Below are 26128 nucleotides of genomic sequence, written 5' to 3'. Positions count from 1 at the left end.
TTGACACAGTACAAAACTGAGTAGAGATCAAGAGACTGAAATAATTTTCTTTGACATTCATGTGTGAAAGACCTGACATGTTTCAAAGAATTTCAAACACAGTACTTTATATAGTAGGATCCTTCCTAAACCTGAATGTCTTGCCCCCTCCCCATGGCTCAACTGGTCACAAACTAAAGGACTCCCTTAATTTGTGAAAGACTGTGTACTATTGCCCAACAAATTTGAATAACAGCACACAATTTAATCACCTAAAGTTTTGCTCAATGTTTGGTAAGGATTTTAGGAAGGCTTTATTTAAATTCAAAATGAGTTCCATACTAGTAACTTACTAATGGCCCCATATTTTCAGGAGATGAGAAATGGGCTGCTAAATAATTCCATTAATTCAACAATTAAAATATGTTCTATTTGTACCAAAGAAGTGACATGATTGAGTAAGACAACTTTTCAGCTTTTAGGAAGTGGTTCACATCAGGCAAAAATTCATTTTCTATTCATTATTATTGTGACATCATAGACCAATGTATTTGTGTAACAATATATGGGCACACAATTTTTTTAAAAGGGATAATTATACCTTTGCATGCAACAATGAAAATGTATAGATCAGAAAGTGGCTGGGCTTGGTGGTGCACAGCTATAATACTAGCAACTGGAGAGAATTATCCAGGAGGTTCTCAAGTTTGAGGTCAGCATAGGCAACTTAGAACTTATATCATTATAAAAATGGCTGGTGGTGTAGCACAGTGGTAAAATGCCCCTGGGTTCTGTTCCCCATACTTAAAAATTTGAAATATGCACGCACACACACACACATATACATTATATATAAAAATATATAATATATACATTATATATATGAATATATAATACATACATTATATATATCATAAAATGTCTGTATTAAATGTGGATTTTGTTTATGTCTGAAGTGTGATTCTTCGGTTTAAAAAGGGGGAAAGAAGGCAATTTCTCTGCCTTGGTTCGTTCTCTCTCTCTCTCTCTCTCTCTCTCTCTCTCTCTCTCTCTCTCCTAGGCCAAAGTGCAGTTAAGAGGAAGTTAAACATTTTTGTAGTATTCCTTCCTGTCCCTACTTCCTGGCTTTCTTCTCTCTACCTTTAGAAATCTCTTACAAAGCAATGAAATCTTTAACCTAAAACCTGTCAATCATACACTTAACATTTTTTTCAGAGTCTATAAAATGCTTTAGTTAAATTTGTGAGTCTTTGTAATTTTCTAGTTTCCTAGTTGAAATTTTCTATTTCAATCTGTAGTGTCTTATTAAATATTTTGTCCCATTATGTTTAAAACAAAGAGATCTTTAAAATATTTAACAATTTTTAGCTTGATTCAGTGCTTCCAAAAATAAGACACTAGTCAGAACTTAAAAATGCATGACACTTCTTTTTTTTTTTTTTTTTCAAATACATTATCTATGGAGCTTTCTGGAAATATTCCTAGCAGAAAAGTTTACTATGCTGCTTTGGTCTATGTAGAGAGTTATTTATTCTCTGATGACAGTGGGAGAGATAAAATAATGTGATCTAGCATTGGAGATAGTTTCTTTTTCAACTATAGTACAAAAGTAGAATGTAATAATTAAGGTTCAACAAAGCATAGGAAGAGAAGAAATAGAAATATTCTACCCAATAACATTGAGTAAAACTTTACAGAGAACAGTCTAAAAAGGTAGGGAGAGACATATTAATATTTCCTAAGACTAGCTATTACCCCACCTAATAATGGTTGTGAAACTCCTTATAGTACCTATTGCCATATACTTGCTTTATAAACACTTATTTTTCACATGAGATTGACACAATCTATTACCTTGCCTGCTTATAATTATAGTTGTTAAAACACCTGCCCCAAACTATTATACATGTAGTTACCTGAAGTCAGATAATTCGACAAAGTGAAAAGCCTCAATTATGAAGCTGTGAATGAATGATAAGAGAATACAAGCATACAGTGAAATTGTAAAGTTTGCTTCACACACACAGCATAAACTGTGAAAGCATAAACTTCATACATGTTGCTTTAAAATACTTTTTCAAAATATATCCTAAGTAATTAACAGTTATTTGATAAAATGTGTGCTTATGTAGGATCTGTTGTAATGTGGAGTCTGTGATGCTGTACATAAGTAATTTAAGTGCATTGGTTTGAAACCCTTATACCAATTCTAGATTTTCTTGTTTTAAATTCCAGATTTCCAAGCAATTTTTGCAGCATGGGTTCACGGGAGTTAAATAAACATCCAGTCCACCCTGATGTCCATTTCACTAAATGTCAGCATTGTCCATTTGCTAATAGGTATTTGTGTCCTGCTGAACTGCCAAACTTGCCAGTATGTAGCCAAGGCCTCCAGCAGGTCCCCCTGAACTCCTGAGGATGGGCTTTGCTGTGGAGAGAAGTCCACATGAATTAATTCTGGACAAATGAAGGGAGGAAATGGCAGATAGTGAATGCATATAACTGAACTAGACGGTTCCCTAAATTGCTAATCTCACCACACCCCCATTTAATCATTTAATATCTCCACACATATACACCCTCTGGGAGATGTTAATAAAATAGGAGGAAAAAAGCCTGAGCTGCAGGAAATTTCTTTTTCAGTATTTTAAGCCAAAAGGGCCTGATTTTCATTCACTAATGATTGGTTTTATTATCAAATGTCCCAAAGATGCTTTTTTTAATTAAAGTAACCAACATTTTCATTGCTTCAAGTTTTCCAGCTTCTTTGTATATTTCCACAGGAGTATTATGCACATCCCTGGCCACATTTCATCATCTCCTCACAAGTAAATGTAACCCATGAAGTAAGATGCCTGCCACATGGTGGGCACACAGCTGGATGGATTTATCTCCTTATGCTGGGGTCTCTTCACCTTCCATAGAAGTTTCTCCTGAAAAGGAATCTTCAGGTGGGTTAACATTTTGTGCATAAGGAAATGTCAAAGATCATTTCTGAATACATAATCTAGATTTTAATGTCAAAAGCCAAAGAATAACCTAGCCACAAACTGAACAGTTCCATTTTTTATATTGTTCTTTAAATTCCTCTGTCAATTTTTGAAAAAAAAATACTGTTATTAATTTGGTATTTTCATTTTGTATTTTGTTTGGGATTTCATTGAGTTAAATAAAATAGAAAGGATCAATAGAAGGTCAACTTGACTGAAACCTAACATCTTTCCCAGTCTGGTGGCACATGCCTATAATCCCAGTGGTTTGGGAGGCTAAAACAAGAGGATTAAAGTTCAAGGCCAGCCTCAGCAACTTAGAGGGGCCCTCTCAAAATAAGAAAGACCAAGAGACAAACCCACATAAATAGAGTTATCTCATCCTAGACAAAGGTGCCAAAAACATACTTTCGACAAAAGATAGCCTCTTCAACAAATGGTGCTGGGAGAACTGGAAATCCATATTCAACAAAATGAAAATCTCTCACCATGCACAAAACTCAAATTAAAGTGGATCAAAGACCTAGAATTAGACAAGAGATCCTGCACCTAATAGAGGAAAAAGTAGGCCCAAATCTTTATCACATCGGATTTGGCCCAATTTCCTTAACAAGACTCCTAAAGTGCAAGAAATAAAATGAAGAATCAATAAATCAGATGTATTCAAACTAAAAAGCTTCTTCTCAACAAAAGAAACAATCAATGAGTTGAAGAGACAGCCTGCATTTTGGGAGCAAATTTTTGCCACATGTACTTCAGATAGAGCACTAATTTCCAGGATATATAAAAAACTTAACACCAAAACAAACAAACCCAATCAATAAATGGGCTAAAAGGCTGAACAGACACTCCTCAGAGGAGGTTATAAATTTGATCAACAAATATATGAAAAAATGTTCAATATGTCTAGTAATTAGAGAAATGTAAATCGAAACTACTGTAAGATTTCATCTCACGCCAGTGAGAATGGTAGTTATCAAGAGTAAAGATAACAATAAATGTTGACCAGGTTGTGGGGAGAAAGGCACACTCATTCATTGCTGATGGGAATGAAAAGTAGTGCAACCAGTCTGGAAAGCAGTACAGAGATTCATTAGAAAACTTGGAATGGAACCACATTTGACCAAGCTATCCCACTCCTCTGTCTATACCCAAAGGACTTAAAAACAGCATACTACAGGGACACAGCTATCTCAATGTTTATAGCAGCTCAATTAAAAATAGTTAATCTGTGGAAGCAACCTAGATGCCCTTTTCAATAGATGAATGGATAAAGAAATGAGCAATGGAATATTGCTCAGCATTAAAAGAGATTAAAATTATGGCATTTGCAGGTAAATGGATGGAGTTGGAGAATATCATGCTAAGTTAAGTAAGCGAATTCCCCAAAACCAAAGGCTGAATATTCTCTCTGATAAGTGGATGCTGATCCATAATGGGGGGAACATGGGAAAAAAATGGACGAAATTTGATAGGGCAAAGGAAGAGAGGTGTGGGGAGGGGGCATGGGGGTAGGAAAGATTGTGGAATGAGATGGACTTCATTACCCTAGGTACATGCATGATTGTACATATGATTTGACACTACATTGTGTACAACATAGAACATAGAATATAGAACATAGAAATGCAAAATTGTGTACAAGGAAACAAAATGCATTCTGCTGTGATATATATCTAATTAAAATAAATAAATAAATAAATAAATAAATAGGAAATAAAGAAAGACAAAAAGGGCTGGAAATGTGGCTCACTGGTAAAACCCCTCTGGGTTAAATCTCTAGTACCAAAATATAAAATGAAAGAATAACACCTGCAATATTAACATATTTACAAATGTGTCTTCTCATTTTATAATTTTGAATATTTTTCCACCTGCTTAGGTCTTTTATATTCTCCAGTAAAATGTAGTAAATTCCTTCACAGAAAGAGTTCACATTTATTGATAAATTTATTTCTAGACATTTTATATATTTTTTGCAGTTACATTTTCCCATTGGTTACCACTGGTTATATGAAAGCTCCTGATCTTGGCAGACTGATTTTAAACCTGGCTTATTAATTTTATGCCTGCAATTTGCCTATTCAATAGAGATATTTTTAAAAATACAATTTTCATTCTTCTAGAGCATTTTGGGTTGAAGAAGAGTTATATACCTTTATTCATTCCATCTGCCCATTTATTTTTATTTTTCTTTATCTACCATTGATACACAACCTCCTCCCCAGTCCTATATTCCCTAGTTTCTTGGATTTAATATTTTTAATTGGAATCTGGAGAGGAAAACTAATTTCGGTATACACAGTCCTAGAGTTCATCTAGGACAACATAACTCATTTGTAACTTAGTAACATTTGTCACTAAATTACATAATGCCTTGCTAGCTAAGTAACTTTTCCAATGTGTCAACCTAAGAGAGGTCAGTGGAAAGCTCAGTAATTTAAACATTTCAGGTCTGGAGAGGTTACAGTCATTCCTCCACACTCATTATTGTGAGGGGAAACGGAAACTGTATAACATCAGATTTTTCACTGAAAGTAAAATAGAAAAACAGCAGCATTCTCTAATATTTCTCCTTCACTTTCAATTTAACCAAAATTTTTCTCCTACCTCATATGAAAATGACTATGTGCTTATGAATATTACATACATATCCACATACAGTTATTATATGCCTAGGAAACATCCAGGTTTTTCTTTAAGCAAAATGATTTTCAATCTACTCCTGGTGAGTGTACAACTTTTCCTTTAGCTTCTCAACAAATTGGTTACATTTGGTGTACTTGCATAGGGAAGACTTTTTCATCAGTGAATTGTGACTATGGGCATGAATTACAAGTTAGAGATCTACCCCAGGGAGCCTTTTGTAGACCAATCTGCCTTCTAAGTTACAAATATGTGAAAATTAAGATCAGCCTCTTAACTTTCTCCTGTTACTATTTTAGAGTCTAAAAATCAATAAAGTTAAAACATAAACTCCAAGTACTATTATGTGGTGAATGCATTTAGTTCACTGCTAGAATATTATGATGCTACTCAAAGTAGCTTTTAAGAACATATAACAATAGCTTGGAACATTTTGATATATGAAAAGAAGAACAACCCATAGTTTTTATATACTACTTGTTTACAAAAGAGAATTTTTGTCTTAAAAAATTTTTAAATGGCCCAGCACTGTGGCACATGCCTGGAATCCTAACAGTTTGGGAGGCTGAGGCAAGAGGATGGCAAGTTCAAAACCAGCCTCAGCAACTTAGCAAAGGCCTAAGCAACTAAGCAAGACCCTATCTTAAAATAAAAAGTAAAAATAAAACCAGGCATGATGGTGCATGCCTGTAATCCCAGCAGCTTGGGAGGCTGAGGCAGGAGGATAGCAATTTCAAAGCCAGCCTCAGCAAAAAGCAAGGTTCAGGCAATTCAGAGAGACCCTGTCTCTAAAATAAAAATATAAAAAGGGACTGGATATGTGACTCAGTGGTTAAGTGTCCCTGAGTTCAATCCCCAGTACAAAAAAAAAAAAAAAAGAAGAAAAGAAAGAAAGGAAAAAGTAAAAATAAAAAGTGCTGGGGGCTGCAGATGTGGCTGGTTTGAGCAGTTAAATGCCTCTGATTTTATCCTTGCTACTAAAATAAATAAATAAATACATAAATAAAAATAATTAAATGGACCAAAAATATTAATAGTACACACATTTAGATATTAGAACTACAAATAATCTCATGACTTTATTTTTTCTGGTATTTATACAAGATTGACTAAAAACTATATAAAATTTAAATAAAACATCATCAGAAATAGTACTGTAGTAAGGGTAAGCAACAGTAGAAAGAAAGTAAACTAACTTTACATAGTAATTCAGTAAATTGATTCTACAAATAGCATTTCTATGATGAAGTCAGAGCAATTGCAGAGGAATAGATTGACAATGAATATGGTAATTTTCCCCCAAAACTTCATCTGATACTAACTACTGTCTATCTGTGATACCCTTATCCTTGTCACACAGTAGATCATCTTCTTATGCATTCTGATGTCAAAGTGAATATTGTATATTTAGTACTAATAATTCACTTATCTTCTCTTCCTCTCAAATTTTATGACTTATAGTAACAAATACTTCTCTTGCTGTCAGACAAAGCTAAATATAAGACATTGGTAAATGTTTTATGACCTAGGATCTCAGGGAGAAGGGTTCAGGACAAACATCAGAAAACACAAACATTTAAAGACTATGGCATGTCACAACAACTCAAACTCAAACATTTCAGCAATCCTGATCTTTGTGATAGTAGTCTATTGTAGGGGTTGTGCTGACATGACTAATTTATAAGAGCAATTCAAAACAGAGGTCTCTTATGATGGTACTGCTTATTATGACATGTATTCTAGTTTAGGAAAAAATAAACTAGAATTCCAGTATACTTTTCCTAGTTTTCTTTTATTCCATCCTTATTTTGAATATATTCAGTTGTGTTGTTTTCCTATTTTCAAAATTTGTGCCATATTTCGAAAACATTTGAATATTTTTATCGTTTTGGAGATGGTTCTGCACACAACTTCCCTTTAATTTATTTATTTTTATTATTGACTGTTCATGCATTGACTTATTTCCATATTTCTCCATCTTCTACTAAAACAATCCCAAGTGGTCACCCCAAAATTCTTTAGCAAGAAAAACTTTCCAAATTTAAAAACACATATTTTTGATTTTTATTCAATGGTCTATCTCATTTCTTTGTGTTAACTTTTAGCCTTAGATGTCTGGAATGAAGGTGTCATGGTGCTGCAAAACACAAGTATAAGGATGACCCTCAGCCAGCTCTGAAGAATGTAACTGGGAAGATAGTTTCTAGCTATCAACTTCTAGTTTATCACAGCTTTTAAGCCAAGACCACTCTTCTTCATGTAGCCACAGCTGATACATGAACAAACAACGATAGAAAAATTAGACCAGATTTTCTCAACCCAGAACACTTCTATTAGGAAATCTTTCTTTCAGACCTCTCTGTTGGATGGAAGAGTTTATCAAATCTAAAATATGGTGTGAAAGTTCCTCCTGCATAATCCTGCTTCTTTCCTATCACTATCCTACTTTTTACAAAGATGTTACTCATGAATACAACTTTGTACCCTATTAAACTTCAGTCTTTACCTTTGCTGATCAAAGGATCCAGTTTTCAGATAATACAGAAATTATTTTCTAACAACACTAACTCAAAATGTTACAGATTGATTAACTATAATGTCCTTGCACTGGGAAAAAGCATAACTTATTGGACTTCAAATCATATAGGATGGTATGTGTGTGAGTTCTTTACAAACACCATCTACCAAGCATAAAACCATTTGTCTAGAACTGAGTAAAAAATTATAAATTTGAACAGTATATGACACAAGACTATAATCTCAATTACCATCAGTTTAATTCATTATTCATTATGTCATGGATTAGATATTTTATGAGCCATTTCCAGACCCACAAAACAGAGAGAAATCTTACATATCCATAGTTTAAATACACCTTTTCTCTAATTTCAGATGTGAATAAGCCACTTTTTAGTTTGAGAAAGTTTGTCTTCATTGGCATGTTACTTATCCAGCAGAATTTCAGGAGACATCACATTGTTCCCTTCCTTGTGTACTGATTAAAATATTAGCAGTACCAACAGCAGCAAAAGCAGTTGCTGCGTTTTCAAAAATCAAAGTCACACTAATATTTTTATGTTTTGAATGAAATAATTTATTTGCAGACAGAGAGCACATAGTTATGTTTAGAAACAGATTTTAATCATGATACTAAAAAATCATGGTTTTGACTATTTACTCATTCAAAATATAATGAAACATCTATTTTTGCTTTCACAGAAGACATTAATGTTTATGGAATTTTTGAAAGTAGATGTATTTGCACGTGTGTGTGTGTGTGTTTGTGAGTAGGCAAACAAGTAGAAAATATGGCAATAAGCTTCCCTACAGTTATTTCAAGTGTTATTTAATTTTGGATTTTCTATTTTCATCAAACATAAAATTTCATAACTGATAATATATAAGGTATTACATGATACAGGTTTCTATTGATTACAAGGGACAAACACTCCACTAAAATGAGTTTTGGCAAGATATGGACTTGATAGCTCATTAGTGAAACTATAAGTCTCAACTACTAGAGCCAAGAAGTGAGCCCCTCCTTTACTATTGTGTTCTTACTCTCTTCATTACTCACGTTTGCATCTCTTGGACTGGTTGTTTTACTCTCTCCAATAATCCATCTTTATAAATATAGAACCTTTGACATAAACAGTTTCCAGGGTCTCATCTTCTTTATCACATTCCATGATAAAAAAATCCTTTTTCTATAACTCTAACTTTAAAAATTCATAAGAACCTATAATCCCAGCAGCCTGGGAGGCCGAGGCAGGAGGATCAAAGTCAGCCTTAGCAATTTACCAAGGCCTTAAGCAACTTAGCAAAACCCTTTCTCAACATAAAAAATAAAAACAGCTGGGGAGGTATCTCAGTGGGATTCCTGGGTTTAATCCATAGCAACAAACAAACAAATAAAACAAAATGAACAAAAAAACAGAGGCAAATGAAAATTCATATGATGGCCTTTGATTATTTTTCTTGCTAGATGCTTCTTCCTGTGACCTCAGAGGAGATTACTAATAAGGAAACCCTTTATAAAATGTCAGAGTTTCTCTGAGAAATAGCTTTATAAAGGACTGAATATACAAAAATGCACAAAATGAGCACTTCATTGTGTAACATAAGATGGAGAATATGTTCACCAAGAAAAATCAAGTGGTGTGTGTTTTGTTCCCTCAGTTTAATTCAGCATATTAAGTATTGATTGAAGTAATCAATCAATTAGGCACAATAAACTCAGTGAAGTTACCTATTTAATAAGTTGCAAAAAAATTTGAGAATTCAAATGTTTCACCCTTTTTATGAAAAATTAATGAGGCTATTTCCTTCCATTGAATTTGAATTTGAGTGAGGGAAGTCATATGTTTGACTTCTGAAACTCAATTCACTACTAAAATTCAAAGACAATTGTTTGATAATTAGTAAGCAAGGGAATGACTGAGAAAAAATTTTATTTCCAAAAAGGACTGTTTCAGAGCTCCTGGTTTTATAAGTCTATGTTCCCATTCAATAGCTAATATTTTAGATTTTTAGGACTTCTTTGTAGTACATGGAAGATTTACTCTTATTCACACAATATTATTAAAATCTATCATGTTGCAGGAACTGTTGAACTCCAGCAATACATGGATATAATATAGAATGGACTTTGCCCTGTAGCAACACAAAGTAAAGTTATGACGATAAAAAGGTAAAATTAAAATCATGTGGGTGAGTGTGTGTGTATACACACACACGATATTTGTTATACTAAAGTTATATAGCAAAATCTAAAGTAGTAAAATTGATTATATATGACATAAAGTGGAAATTTGGGGTTAGGGAGAAATTTTACATTGTGGGTGATATCTAGGGAAGATTTGGAAGAATTAATTTACTTATCAGTTGAATTGTGGACAAGAATAAGGCACAGAGTCACAAAACATGTGGTAAGGCACGGAGTCACAAAGCAATATATTTAAGTTTTTCATAAATATATTGGATAAATAGAGAATAAAGCACATAGTAAGTTTTACAAAGAGTTTAGCCAAGACTAGAAAAAGAAGAAACTTTTATATATTGGGATTTATTATATCACACTGAAAGTTTGTAAACAGGAGTTTAATGAGTTAAGAGACATGTAAATATTACATTTTCATTGTTAAAAGACTTTTATGGCAAGAATGTGGAGGAAAGATAGACAAGACTATTAGCAGTTAAATGATATAGGAGGCAAGAGATATAATGTAAATCTAAATCAGTGACACTTAAGATTGAAATTGTAGGCTTGTATAATATTCCAGGATTCTATTAGTTGCAAGTAATGGAGACTCAAATAAAACTAGCTTAAGCAATAAATTCTACTGGCTCACATAATCCAACTATAGACATAATCTGAATAGCATGAGGGAGAAAAAATACATAGAGGGTATGAATTGATTAGATGTGACTAGTGGAAGAACCAGCAGAGAGGCATTGGCTTCACAATATTTCTTTCTTTCTTGATAGTTGGTTTTATGATGTTCATCCAAACTTCATTTGGGAAGATCAGAAGAATATAAGGTAAGTATGATGTAAATTGGATGAGTGGATCTTATTTTAGATATGTATAATTTAACATACATTACACAAATAGAAAGTCCTTGAGGCAGTAGTTTATATGGATTTAGGGTTAATGAAGTTAAATAGTTTTAAAGATATAGATGGAAGCGACAGTAGTACTTTGAGAATAAATATGTTGTAATAAATACATAGTTAAGAGTGAGAAAATTGTGAAAATCAACATTTGAGTACGAGAACAGTTTCTAACACCCCCAAATGTGAACTCGAAGCATATTTTTATATCAACAACTTATATCAAGTAGCTGAACTTTAGTATAAAAAATTCTTGTGAAAATTGCTGATAGAAACTCCAGCACATTTTACAGCAGGGTTCCTAAGATAAATATTTTCCAAACTTTAGAACAAACGTTAAATAAAACCAACACAACAAAAATATCACTTTCTAATGGATTAGCAGTGGTTAATAGTCATAGAAATGAAAAAGGACTGAGTGATAATATAGGAACACCACTATCCATGTTCTGTTAAGTTTACATAGGCCTGACAAAGAAAGAATGTAACATACTATGAAAAGGTGTCCTCGATCCTCACACCACATTTGAATCTTTGGTGCACACCTTACTTGGCAGCAGCCCTACATATTGAAAATCGTTTCCAACTCACACATAAACGTATTCCAAAATTTCCATTCCTGTGTTCTTAATTTGATTGAATCTTTTCCCATAATTTCCCATGTTATATTTCTATACTTCTTTCAACAAAACAGCATCCTATCCAGTTATGATCTTAAGGCCTTTAATCTCTGAATATTTTGTTATGACATTCCATACTAACTGCTTCCTTCCATTTCCTACAAGAAGATGAGTAAAATATAATTTAGCTTTTACATCTCTCTCCCTAATTAAACACGGAGTGCCTTGATGCATTAAGTCCTAAAAGGCTTTTTTATATCACGTAGCACGATAGGAGAAACACAGAAAAAGCTTACTGAATAATGTTTAGTGATTCACGATGGTAATATCAGAATGGATTGGCATCATTTTCCTTGTTCAAGGAAAAGCTCGAATTAGATAGGAATGGCATAAGTTCTTAAGGGGATATTCAATCAATGTTGTTTACAGCCTGAGCTTGTACTTCCTCCATTAGAACAGACTGACCAGATGAGAGATTTATTTGGATTTTTTCCTTGGTCTCATTCCACAATAACCTTAGGCAGTCTAATTAATTTTTGATTTTCTTTCTTTCTTTTTTTGGTCAAGTACAGAGATGTTGTAAAGACAAATCACTGGCAATTAGAGAAAAGGATACCTTTATTTAATTACAAACAAAATTTCATTAAAATGTACTACATAAAATCTACCTTACAAAATTTTACATAAAAACACAATTACACAAGATTCTTCCTGTTTAAAACCCTGAAGAAATCAATCTTAAGGAAGTAATATTGTACATGAATTGTACTTTTTACAATAGACTCTGATACATTTTATTCATTCTGTGTCTAATGCAAACCTTTGCAATGAGCCAATTATTTGAATTGAACCAATTTAGTCCTATGTTTGACGGTGGTTATTGATTCAGTTAAATAACTGAATTAATTTTAACTTTTCTTTTTGGTCTGAAATTTTAGCTGGTTGGCTGAAGATTTTTTTTAAATCTGAAAGATGGAAATATTTAAAGTGAAAAAATTCATCCATATTTGCTAAGGGAAACCTTAGGATTTGAAACCTGCTACATAAGGATATCAACAAACTCTTCATTTCATCCATAGTACATCCTAAAGAATAAGTGCTTTCTGATTTTAGAAACACAAAGTTGACTTTATTAGGAAAAAATGTATTTTATAGTTAAAAATAAAAGTTTTGTTTTCTTTCTTTCTTTTATTTTTAGGTACTGGGGATTGAACTCAGGGGCACATGACCACTAAACCACATCCCAGCTCTATTTTGTATTTTATTTAGAGACAGGGTCTCACTGAGGTGGTTAGCACCTCACTGTTGCTGAGGCTGGCTTCCTCTTGCCTCCTGAACTGCTGGGATTACAGGTGTGTGCCACCACACCCAGTCTATTTTCTTATTTGACATAAATTGAGACCTATTTTTCTTGAAAAAATGCAATTGTAGAGCTTAAAAAACTTAAAATTGTCTTATGGAAGAATAGTCTTGTTTAAAATACTGGAATTCAGTAAAATACATTAGACTAATGAAATTCACGGCACAATTTTTAGCCAGAAAACTAATTAGAGCAAAAGATATGTGTGTGTGTGTGTGTGTGTGTGTGTGTGTGTGTGTGACAGAGAGAGAGAGAGAGAGAGAGAGAGAGAGAGAGAGAGAGAGAGAGAGAAAGAAATAGTGGGTTAGTTAAACTCAACCCAAAGCTGTAACCTACTGCAAAACTTGCTGAGACTAGTAAGTATTCCTATTTCTGACACATGAATGTGAAGGTGAAGTAGTGACAGCCCACTGGGCCATTTCCATAGAGCAGAAAAATTCAAAACTGAGTGACTTTGGCCACTTTCGCTTAATGTTACCAGGAGTAGAGAAGCAATAAAGAATTATATGATCCTCTTTATATATTTTAATCTCAGGCAAATTTGACCTTTCCCCCCCTTCCTTGTTTCAGCAAAACAATAAGTAGGAGGAGAATAAAAAGTTCCATTGACTTACTCTCATATTAATCAAGAAACACTAAGCCTGTTCTAAGTGGAGAAGTAACAGAATGTAACCAATTAAAACAAATGAGCTCATAACTTAAGGTTTTAAGACATTTTATTTGAATAACCTTTTATTTATTGTATTTGTGTGTATGACTATTTGAACCAAACTAAATGCAACATTGCTTTGGATAGAGTGAAAAGTAAGATATATATATATATAAAATATGCAGTTCTTATTACTGTTATCACCATGTGTCAAAAAATATTTTGAATGGAACAATTTATTTATATAGTAAATTGTCCATTTGGGGTTCTTTAAAGCCACAGGTAACATTAAAATCACAGATCTTCAAGAGACTCTTTGTGAAAAAAAAGCATTTTCTATATTTTATCGTTGATAACCTAAAATAAAAAGATCTTAATTATCTTTTTCATTCACTTCCCTTGGCCCTGTTTTGCTTTGGGTGATTTATCAGATAATCAAATGTCAGACTTGGAAGGGACTCCAGACCTTTCCAACATCTATTGCATGGATTCTGCCTATAACTGCCCTGAATCAAAAGTACATTTTTTTTTTAATCCCAAAACTTCATGTGGTAAGGTTCAGGTATCTTGCTCTGGAAAAGCCTGGAATAAATTAAATTGACCCTACTAAAATTGAAGTAAATTTTTATATCTCTCTTGAAATACAGTGCATGCTATTTTTTTTTTAATTCAGGCATATGTGTTTATTAAAACCCATGCAGTTTCTTTTTTAAAAAATCATATTTACCATGTATTTGCACCAGGAAAATGTTGAGAAGTGTTTTGTTTTCACCATTAATAGTGTTATTCTGGGTATTTTCTTATTATGTATTCTCAACTGTTTTTAATATTTAAATAGAAGAAACTCCATTAATTTTTGTAAAATGCTAGTCATTTTTTGGACTTATTTTCCAATCTGTCAAAATTGTTATGATTATTAATTGCCCTATCCAACATTATGCAATTTGTAAAAGAGTCAATAAAACCACAGTAACCGCAACAGAAGAGGATGCTGCCAGGGACAAACTGAAGGTGGAGGCTTGATGTTACCATCAATTTTCCTTAAGTCTTTTTGTATCATAAATACATTTAAGCGAATATCCATTTAATACTTTAAGATGGCACAAAAAGACTGATCCTAATCCCTGTGGAACACAAATGTGCCTGGGGAAAAATAGACAAGAGTGATTGCAGACACTTTGACTTTAGGAAATTTTGAGCTATTTGAAAGTGAAAATTTATTGGTTCAATCCATCATTATGTGTAGTAACATGTTTGGGTCCAATTAATTTCAGTAATCCTATGGTAAAAATTCAATCATTTGTGCTTTCATTTATTTTGCAAATGTTTAAAATTTTTATAAATATTAGCTGCTCTCAGTGATGAAGATGAAGATAAGGATTAACCATACTCATCACTATTTTCAATATGCCAGGCAACCCCTATGTCTAGTAATTTCAACACTGAAAAACACATAGAATTTATTTTTCCTACTACACTTATGCTTCAGAAGAGGAAAAGAGACAACATAGCAAACAAATAAGATGATTTCAAGTACTGACAAATGCTTTACAGGAACACCAGAGGGTAATACAGAAATGTAATGCCTGAAGGCAAGAACATGTTTGGCAAATAATAGAGTAAGAATAAAGTGGATCATAAAGCTAAAATACTTAATGAATGTTAGCTGAATGAATAAATTAATAGCTGAAGGGGAAAAGAAAATGAAGGAATGAATGAATGTCTGAGAGGAGAAAAAAACAAGCAGATATAAATCGGCCTCAAAAATGCTTCTATTTCATCAATCATAAAGGGAGAGCAGGTAAAACTAGTCTCTGTTTTCCTGCCCATTCCCAGAGTTGCATAACAGCCTTTTTTTTTTTTTTTTTTTTTGTGATTCTGGCCCGAAAGGCTATATTTTGCTTTAATGAGAATATAAATCTGGGAGATGAGGACACACTGTAATATCCTTTGGACTCCTTCTTCCAGAGATCAGCCCCAAGCTCTGTGACCAGCCTTTGAAGAGGGCAGGCTGGAGAGCAGATCCATACACTATAATGCCCCAGATCCCCAAGTGGGGTGAGGGAATGAAGGTGTTACAGTTTTCTTCAACCATTTCTGTGTAAAACCCTAAAATGAAGTTTCAAATGCAAATCTTGTTGAAAAATAATTAAAATTTTCTTTTCTTTCCCCAAGGAGTCAAATAAGGCAAACTATTGTGTCACGATGAGATGAAAAGAAAACTAAGCCTTTGCTCCCTCCACCATGATTTCAATTGTTGGGATTAGTTTCTCGGTTGAAGAGCATCTGCAGGTGGGATTATTCTTTTGCTGTTCTGCTCGATTCAAAATATTTTCTGACAGATGGTGATAGCAGTAATAAGAACTGCATATCTCAAAGGTGAAAGAATGCCTAGGCTTTGAAAAGAACTATAATCATAAATAAATATATTTCAAGGTGTTCCTATGTTTACTGAGCTTTGGGATATTAGAGGAAAAAAAATCTTACAGGAAAAAAAAAAAAGGACGTTTCCTACCTCATTTTCCACTTCTGAATAATATTAACAAAAGGCTTGATATTGTGTTCTTGGCAGAAAACTTCAGCCTTGAGATAAAATTATTTGAAGATGTTAAATATAGTACTTTTATAATGATTATTTGGTTCAAAATTTGTAGCTGAGTACAAATATGTAGCCAATGTTCTGTATCCTAACTGCAAGATAGAGACAACTAAACTTAAAACAAATGTTTATGAAGCCAATTAGGCTTACTCAGGAAAAAGACTGAAAGAAAATTAGCATATGTGTTAACACTAAACTTATCAAATGAAATAATGTGCATGGAAAAATTCCTAGACAGCTGAAAGTATTTATTTCATTTCAACGTCATAACAATGTGGAAACTTGCCTATGAAAGTGTATGGGATATATTTTCAAGACAAATCAAGATGATACTGCTTCAGAAAATGAGAGGCCACTTTACATTAGGAACTAGGTGTGATGCAACTTAGTCTGGAATCCTATTTCAATTCACAAATGCCATTTTCAACATAATTGCAAATAAACTCTGATTTCATTTATAGTCTTACTACAACAAAAACTAGTGAAAAGTTTGCATTTTCAATTTATTACCATTCCAAATGTTAGGGTTTCTTGTGTATTAAAAAAGCTATTTAATGTAACAATGGTGGCAAACTGGAGTAAATCCGAGTCTATGATTTTGTCTTTTTGTCAAAAATTGTTATATTTATAAAACTTTTTGACAAAAAAGACAAACAAAATTTCCAGTGTAGAAAACATTGACAATTTTAAATCTGAAGGGTAAAAAAGAAAAGAAAAGAATACCTTGCTACCTATTTCTAAGTTGCAGTAAAATCACTGAACTTAAATAAATTAAAAACATTAGATGAGGGTATAATCATCATATTGAAGTGGTAAATTTGACATATGACTAATATTATATTAGATCTTGGGGCTGGGGATATGGCTCAAGCGGTAGTGGGCTCGCCTGGCATGCATGCAGCCTGGATTCGATCCTCAGCACCACATGCAAACAAAGACGTTGTGTCCGCCAAAAAACCAAAAAATAAATATTGAAATTCTCTCTCTCTCTCCTCCCTCTCTCCTCTCTCTCTCTCTTTAAAAAATATTATATTAGATCTGAACTATATTGCTTAAGATTTGAATGCTTCTTATAAGAATATGATTGCTAAATTTTTAATTCTCTCAAAGATTACAGAAAACACATTGCTTGAATTTTTAAATAAAAATTATCCTTGAGGATAATTTTTAATTTATTTACCTCTTTAGTAATTTTTAAAGTGATATAATAAAAATAAGATTATGATGAGAATTTAGATAACACATAAGAATAGGCACCTACTAAACTCCCCATCTCTTCATCTTGGACATAAAGACATGTATATCTCGGAATGTGTGTATATGGGTGGTGGAGAAAATGGGTAGCTTTATATAGGACATAGGAAATCTAACCAATATAGGAAAAATAGGTTATATGATAAAGAATTATTTTTAAGTGATGTACAATATGCTCTGCTAAAGGCTTATCTTAATATGGAAACTATAATTTGTAAGGGAAGTTTGCCTCCTGAAAATGAAGCTCAATGCAATCAATTTTGAAGTGTTTTCACTAAAATCCAAGTCTGAAATCCTTCCCTCTTCAAATTTCTACATATCCACTAGACTTTTAATTAAATTTATTCTCTGCTTATATCTGTGCTTACCTATATTTAACTTTTGTTTAAAATGCTATTTAAGGGATATTCAAAACATTCCTCATAGAAGTGAAATTTATTTTCGTCTTTGGATGGTGTATAATAAAATCAGTATAATATGGAAAATAAATACTGTTTAGTTAAAAATAATAAAATCAGAAGATGTACATCAGAATTCTAAAACATATCAATTAGGTAAATTATGGATTGAATACTAAGTTATTCAGTAACATCATTTCTCAGAGAGATCTTAAGCTACATATTCTCTATTTTTGATATTTTGATAGTTTTCCTCTCACCTACTATAATTGGGTATTTGAGTAGCACTGAAAACATACTTCAGTTTTTTATTAGAAATATACTCAGAATAATACATCACTCACCAAAAATATTTTGTTTTTCTTTTAGTGTCTCTAGCACCAAGTAATGCACCACAGGAAAAAAAAAAAGCCTTGTAATTAGGTTTATGTGTCTAAGAAGTTATAAAGGAACAAAGCGACCATCTCTGTGATCAATGCCCATCTTTATACATGAACTGTAACAATCATATCTCTTAATTACTCAAAATAAAATTTAGTATTTCAATTCAAATCAGGTTGTATAGTCTTCTTTTTTTTTTCTTTTTAATAAATAAATTTAGTCTTACCAGGAAGGAATTCCTCTAAAGAGTTTCAGATTTGGCTTGGATAAATTAAAAGGCAAACATTACTGGGAAAATTGCCATTTGTCAACTGTTCCATGTCACATCATGTGTGATACAGTTCTCTAAACAGCAAATGTCAGAATACTGACACTCTACTGTACAAACTAAAACAAGTACAAAATTGAGCATAAATGATCCAAAAATATTGGCAGCGATGCATTTGTAAATGAACAGTATTTGTGATAACTGGTATCTTATTTCTAGGTTCTAGCAGGCCTGCTTTTGTTTCTGTAGTACCCTCCTGAGGGGAAGGGGGCAGAGAACAGAAGAGTGAAGTTATTTTTAAAGTTAACAAAGAAGAAATGACTTTGAATCCTTGCTTAATTAAAAATGGAACAGTACAAGTGGGTGACTCACTTCTATCTTAAAAAGCTAAAAATTTAAAATTATGCAATATCCTAAAAATACAAAGACTGATTCAAATGTTTTTTTCACATAATAATCTTCAAATAGATTCCCAAGAAGCTCACCTATTTAAACTGTATGTTACTCTCACTGAATTATATTCTCGTAATTGCAAAATATAAATAAGCAAATGATGAGAAGTTTATTAACTTAAAAAGTTCCTTATATTATAATGAAAAAACAATCACTTACCTTTTAATGGATCAAAAAGTTACAGTACACATTCTTCAAATATTCAAATCTTACCTTAGGAGAAAGATTAGCATGAACTGTTTCTTCATCCAATTGTGATTCAACATTTTCTAACCATTAAGGTACTAATTTATGTATTAAAGCAGAGGTCCTACATGTTACATTTTATTCAGAAATACAGATGACATTTCCTTTTACTAGGTAGCTTAGAGTGACTAGTTCTTGTCATAATGTTGTCATAGTGATAGTGACATCAATGTGCTTCATGGTAATCAGTGCAGCGATTTATCTGAGAAAAATAACAGCACCAGTTCCTGGTATATTTTATATGTGAAATGCTGTAAAACATGTTGTTTAATATATTACAGGTAAATGAGCTTTACTTAAGGAAAGCACTCAGGACTTGAGACTAATTGATTGATTCATATATCTATGAAATGTAGATAAAAACATAAGAGTCTGAAGGAAAGATGGGGATATTGGTGAACATAGCCAAGAGATCATGATTAACTGGTTGCTAAGGAAGAGTTTTCTCTCAAGTGCCTTTGCCAAATACTAAAGCTCCCCTAGTTTAATTATTTTTTTAATCCTTTTTAAATTTTTTGGACTCCAAGAGTGATATTATAGTGATAGTCCACAATTCTGGATTCCATCCTACACAGCCTTGGCAAAATTCCCTCAAGTAATCACCTTCCATGCCAAAGGACTACTGTTGAAAAATGTCTGATGACGTGCTTTCTAATGGTTCAATGACCTCCTACTCCAGTCCCATGATGGTTGTTATCACAGTAAACAATGAGAACAATGTTGGCAGAGCCTCTTAGAGGTGGAGAGAAAATACCCATTTTCAGGTCACCAGAATAGAAAAATGAAGGACAAGAAAAAACAAAACAAAACAAAACAAACAAACAAAAACAAAATAAGTTAGAATTTTTGTGTGCTTACAATATTTTAAAATAGTCATTTTAAAATCAAACTATGATGTAACTATGTTTTCACTAAACATAATTACAGAATATATTGTTAAAATAACAATTCACAATGAACTATATATGTTCATTATTAAATGATCCCATGCTGAAATTTGCCCCCCCCCCATCCCCAATGTGACATCTCTCAATCCTGGAGGCAGTGTCTATTGCTGACTGTGCAGATTCATTGTGAGAAGACCATGAGATTCTTCATGGATGCATGAATCCAACCAGACATCAATTCCGTATCTGCTAAGAAAAATTAATTCTAATTAAAGTACAGGGATAGCAGAGGCTTTTTGGATAAATTTCACTTTATCACAACTAAATTTCAGACTAGAAAGAGTTCTTTTCTCAAACATTTTCTGATATGTGCTCAAAATATCAGTTTATAGGAGATAAACAATGAAAATATCTGGATTATTTCCAATTAAATGTTTGCTTCACTGATTTTTTTCATTGGTGGAACTGTAAAAAATACCACAGCTCCTTTGTCATCCTTCTAATTTTCTTTAAAAATAATTACTTAGGAAATAGTCTGTACCCAAAACGTAAACTTTTAGTTGGTTAAAAAAATCAGTGTGTTTGCTAAGGGCTCTCCATGAATAAAGAAGGCTTTAATTAAAGCTATAGTATTTTCACTATTATTAATAAAATATTTTATTTTTATATAGAAAATCTGAACAAGTTATGTATTTGAAATTAGAAATTTTAGATACTTACTTTATGCCATGTCACCTTAGACTGGTTTAGTGCGAGCCAGTTGGGACAGAAGAGGCAGAAGATGTTTTGGCTGTTCAGACTTCCATACATCAACTTTTTAAATTGTTCCCCCACTTACCGTAGTGTACCCTGGATTTCTGCCACTCTGTCACATTTCCTGGGGCCTAGTGATTCTACATCACTTGTTTTTGTGGATGCCACTGCTGCAGAAATTTCAAGTGAGTCTTTCCCACCAAGTTTCCATGAGCCAGAGATAAGACTGTTACTCTATTACCTGAAATTGCTAGGAAATCTGATCTAAGACCAAGTTTCACGAGACAGGAAGGTTGTCAGGAAGGCTGAGTATCTGAGAAGAACTACTAGAGTGCAGCAGCCCATTAGAGCTACTTTCTCTATTGATCTTTCATTCAGAAAAGAGAATCGACATTTTCTTAGCACTGCTGGGCCAGAGCCTTTGCATCTTAGCTTCCTCACAACTTCAAAGATAGGTATCAGTATTTACACTGTGTAAATAAGAAAATCAAGTTCAATTTGTGCCTTGATAATTTCACATTGAAGATTAGAGAAGCCTGATTCGAATACAATATTTTGACTAAAACAAAGATGGGTCTCTGAGGTCATCAAGATATCTCACTTTTTACTACTTCTGCTTCATGTCTGCTTTAAATAATAAATGTATTTAACTATATTCAAGAGACATATTTACTATTGCAGTATGGGAAGCATTAAAGACGGAATGATTTCTGCAAACCGATGGAGACCTTAACAAAGAATTCTAACTCAGAGTCTGCTTTCCTTCCACCCAATTCCAAAGACCTATAAGACATACCTCTGAGTAAGCCCAGCCAGCAACTGAGGTGCAGAGTCAGACAAGAACAAAATACAATGAGAAGTCAAATAATACACACAGGCACACCCACGTATTGCATACATATGTGTATTATTTGACCTCTCATTGTACTTACATCAGTTTTGAGCTTAATTATTAGACATCTTTGAGTGGCACAAATGGTAGCACAGAGTTTTAGAGAGTAGATATAAGTTCCCCTAAACAGATAGAAATACATTTTGAGATTTGAAAGGAAGCAAACAAGCAGTAATATAAGGAATCCTCGTAGGACAGACTGTAACCATGTGTCCCATTTATATGGCAAAAATATCCTGAAATTTGGGGTTTTCTAGAAGTATGTTGGTGGAATTTTAAACTGTGTTTAAAGTACGAGTTATATTATTTTTTTTAAAGAGAGAGTGAGAGAGGAGAGAGAGATAGAGAGAGAATTTTTAATATTTATTTTTTAGGGCGGACACAACATCTTTGTTGGTATGTGGTGCTGAGAATCGAACCCGGGCCGCACGCATGCCAGGTGAGCGCGCTACCGCTTGAGCCATATCTCCAGCCCCTTATATTATTTTTTGTGATAATAATATTTTGATGTATCCCTTCAGTCAGGGTGGTAGATGGCAGGCACCAGTTTTGCTGTAAAATAATATGAACTGATAGTGATGTTTATATAAAGATTAGTGATATTTTTCTGTAACCAAGAGTGAAAAGTAATGGTGATCATGGACAGAGAAAAGAGCATGAGGTCACCATGGCAAGCCGAAAGGTAAAAAAAGGAGAAAGTCTGGGAAGAGAGAGGCATAGGCTATCATGGACCAGTAGGAAGCATTCATTATATTAAAATAGTACAGATAGTTATAAGCTCTAAAAATTTTCTTTTAGGCATGCAAGTGTACCAGGGTTGTGGGATAAGTAAATAGGGAGCCCAGGAATGTGATAGATTTCCTAATATCAAAAAGAATAAAGGTAATGTTCTTTGTCCAACTCTTCAGCCTTTTAGGATATGCAGCCTGATGGTGTTGCTGATATGGTGGGTTCAGTGTCTGGGATGAAACTGTCTCTGGCACAAAAGCAGAGTAATCTCAACCTGTGAGGTCTTGAGTGGTGTCACATTATCTGAGGTAATATCATCTCCAATGACTAGTCTCTGGGCATTGTGGTCTGGGATATGGGATTGGGATATCCATATTAAGTAGATGCCTATTCAAGTTTATTTGAGTCTGGTTTATGGGTATTATAGTAAAACTAAGTCTCTTGTAAAATCTGAGGGCAAAGATGAATCTGGAAGCTTGACTTGTAAATATCTTTTAAGTCAAGGCTTTCTGGGTACACAGCTAAGAAAGAGGTGATGGCATTTGTGATGTTGGTGTAATTAGCTGATACTTAATTGGCACAATCTGGTATAGAACCCAACTTGCATAATCAAAACCTTAATTAAGGGTGTCAGAACTTAAAACTCCTCAAATTCCAAGGTTTTTGTCTAGATTGATTTGGGGGAGATTCTGCTACAGTTAGGTTTTAAATTGTATGGCAAGACTTGTGCATGTTTTTAATAGGGTGTTAAGCACTATCATATAGGCATGCCCTCCAGTTTACTTAATGGGTCCTTTGTCTCTGTTGCTGGTTTACCAGCTTTATGTTTTAGCAGTATGGCTTGTATTAGCCTGGCCAAATTCCCTGGAATATGGACCTCAGTATTTAATATGTTGAAACAATGGTTTACTTGGAGGGTTTGAGGCTCTGAATAACAAACCAATGAAAACATCCAGACCAACAATAATAAGACCAACAGTCAACAGATTGATCTATTGCTACATTTGACAGGATTTAGCTGTCTGATACTGATTTTCTTCCAGCATGCATTATTGCCAATGAGAAATTGTCTCTTTTCACCATTATGGGATATGATATTGATTTCACTTTTATCTCTGGACATTATATTTATTTAATAAGTGGATTTTTCTGTCTCCCTTCTTGGTGTCTATATGGTCTACAGGAATGTTCCTGGAAAGCTAATATTAATTTCCTAGAAAGCATCAGAAGGAGAGCCTGAATCATTCATTCAACCACCGTAAGCTAAATACTGAGAACGATTTTCTGGTTGGTGGAAGCTTAGGTTCAAATGGCTCCCAAAACAGATGGGCAGAGTCCTGGCTCATTGGGAAATCTATTGTTAACAGGTTCCAGAGAAGTCATTGTTTTAGATCTGGCCTATCACCTTTGCAGAGTTGAGGAAGAATTAAAAATCCATAAAAATTAGAGGAATTTCTATTATACGGTCAAGAATATAATGAGTCTTTTTAGTCATTGAGTTTATAGTCACTGAAGTGAGACATCTTTCACTTTAAATATAGAAAAAAAGATACAAAGTTTTTAAAAAGTGGTTTAAAATATATTTTAAAGGGACTTGGGTTAAAATTATTAAATGCCTGGGGCAAATTAAGAACCCTATACATATTTACATTTTTTTTTGTAACTGAAATAAGAGTTTTGTGAGGAGCTCATTAAGTCTCCTTATTAAAGTAGTTATCTGAGACCTATTGAGGAAATGAAAGTTTTGTTTTGCAGTTTTTCAAGAGCTGGGTTAGGAATTCTGAGAAGTGAGATGTATCCATGACCAACCTATGGCCATTATTAGTGGTCCATTTTCCAGGAAGCATGACACGAGGTTGCCAATCACAGGTAACTTACGCTCACTAATGTCTAGATTTCCAAAGAGGATAAGGAGTGTTATATTGAAGCCTTGTATTATGGACTAAGTATTTCTAGAGACATGTGTGACTTTGATATCTGTGAGGCAAGAGATTGACAGAGTTCTTTATTCTGAAAGGACATTTCTCAGGCAATGATTCAAAAATTTGAAAAAAATGTACAGATAAAGCCATATGCTAACCAGGACAATCCGTACTAGGAAGACTGCCTGAAATTTTGACAATTTGCTGATTCTCTAATCCTGTCCTTTATCAGAAATATGATAAAGGGGTGGAAAGCAACATTCCACAAAGCTCAATATCTTAGGATGTTTAGCAGTTCCATCCCTACATTCGATAAACTTCCATTGCTGCTCAGTCATTTAATCTCAAGGTACTTCCTAGATACCCAAGAGATCTTTGGGTGATATGATCTCCTTCAGCACTATGGCATCTGTCAAGAGACTTAGGACAGTGGAATGTTAGAGTCTGTAAACAAGTCTGGATGGCGCCTGGCATTTTGCAGAGGGAGTGGTTTGTGAAGTAACGCCAGCGAGCCATTAAGTGTGGAGATTCCTTATTGGTTGACTGCTGTATCTAGTTTATGTTAATTAAGATAAGCTGTGTGTAATGTATATATACCCCTCCGGTCCTACAATAAACGGCTCCCACTCCTGCTGTATCAATCCACACGAGTTGCTCGTCACCCCCCCGCCCCCCGGTTATTTTGCCCAGCCAGCCGGGCTGCGACAGTGGAAGTCATCACCTCCTCTGGGTGGAATATGACACAGGGCCCAGGTTCAGATCCATCCTGACCAAGAAGGCCTCAATAGCAATACTGAGCTTGTTGGGCTTCTGATTTTACATCAAAGACATAATGGACAATTGGATATGGAGGAAGGGTCACATATTTATGATCTGTGAGGGCCTCTAATGCTAGGAAAGCCCATTATGTGGCCAGTCCCTTTTGTCCTAATAGTGTATAACACAGAATCAAAAAGACTGACTTCCTGTGTCAGCAGCCCATGAACAAACTGTGGCTATTATAGGTGGTCTAGACTCCAGTAGGCATGACAGGAGGTTACTAAATTCTCTACAGAAAATTACTTAAGGGACTAAAAAATTCCTGCCATTTCTCTCCTAAATCAATGATTTTAATATAGAAAAATGAATGTCTGAGAGACAATGAGTTCATTCATCTGTAGTCCTTTAAACAGAACCATCTGATATTTAGCTAAGGGTATGTATTGTGATTTTTGAGATCAATACATTTCAATGACTACTTTTAGGCAGATAGGCCCTGTTCTTGTTTTCTTTTAGGAGGAATGTATCCTTCCACTTAGATGAGAGGCCAAATGCTAATTTTGTAGAGATGGTTTTACTTTGATCTTCATTTTCTCCGTGTTAAGATCATGCATAATGGTGTGTCTTGTGAGACTTTGTTTCATTGCAAATCTTTTGTCACAGCTGTCTTGGTCACACAATGGTGCTTTTCCTCATGAAAAGAGAATATGGCTCTGGAGATGAAACACAG

Source organism: Ictidomys tridecemlineatus, chromosome 2 (genome assembly GCF_052094955.1).
Source record: "Ictidomys tridecemlineatus isolate mIctTri1 chromosome 2, mIctTri1.hap1, whole genome shotgun sequence".
Lineage (NCBI taxonomy): Eukaryota > Metazoa > Chordata > Mammalia > Rodentia > Sciuridae > Ictidomys > Ictidomys tridecemlineatus.
The sequence above is the reverse complement of the archived record's forward strand: the minus strand, read 5'-3'. Positions refer to the sequence as shown.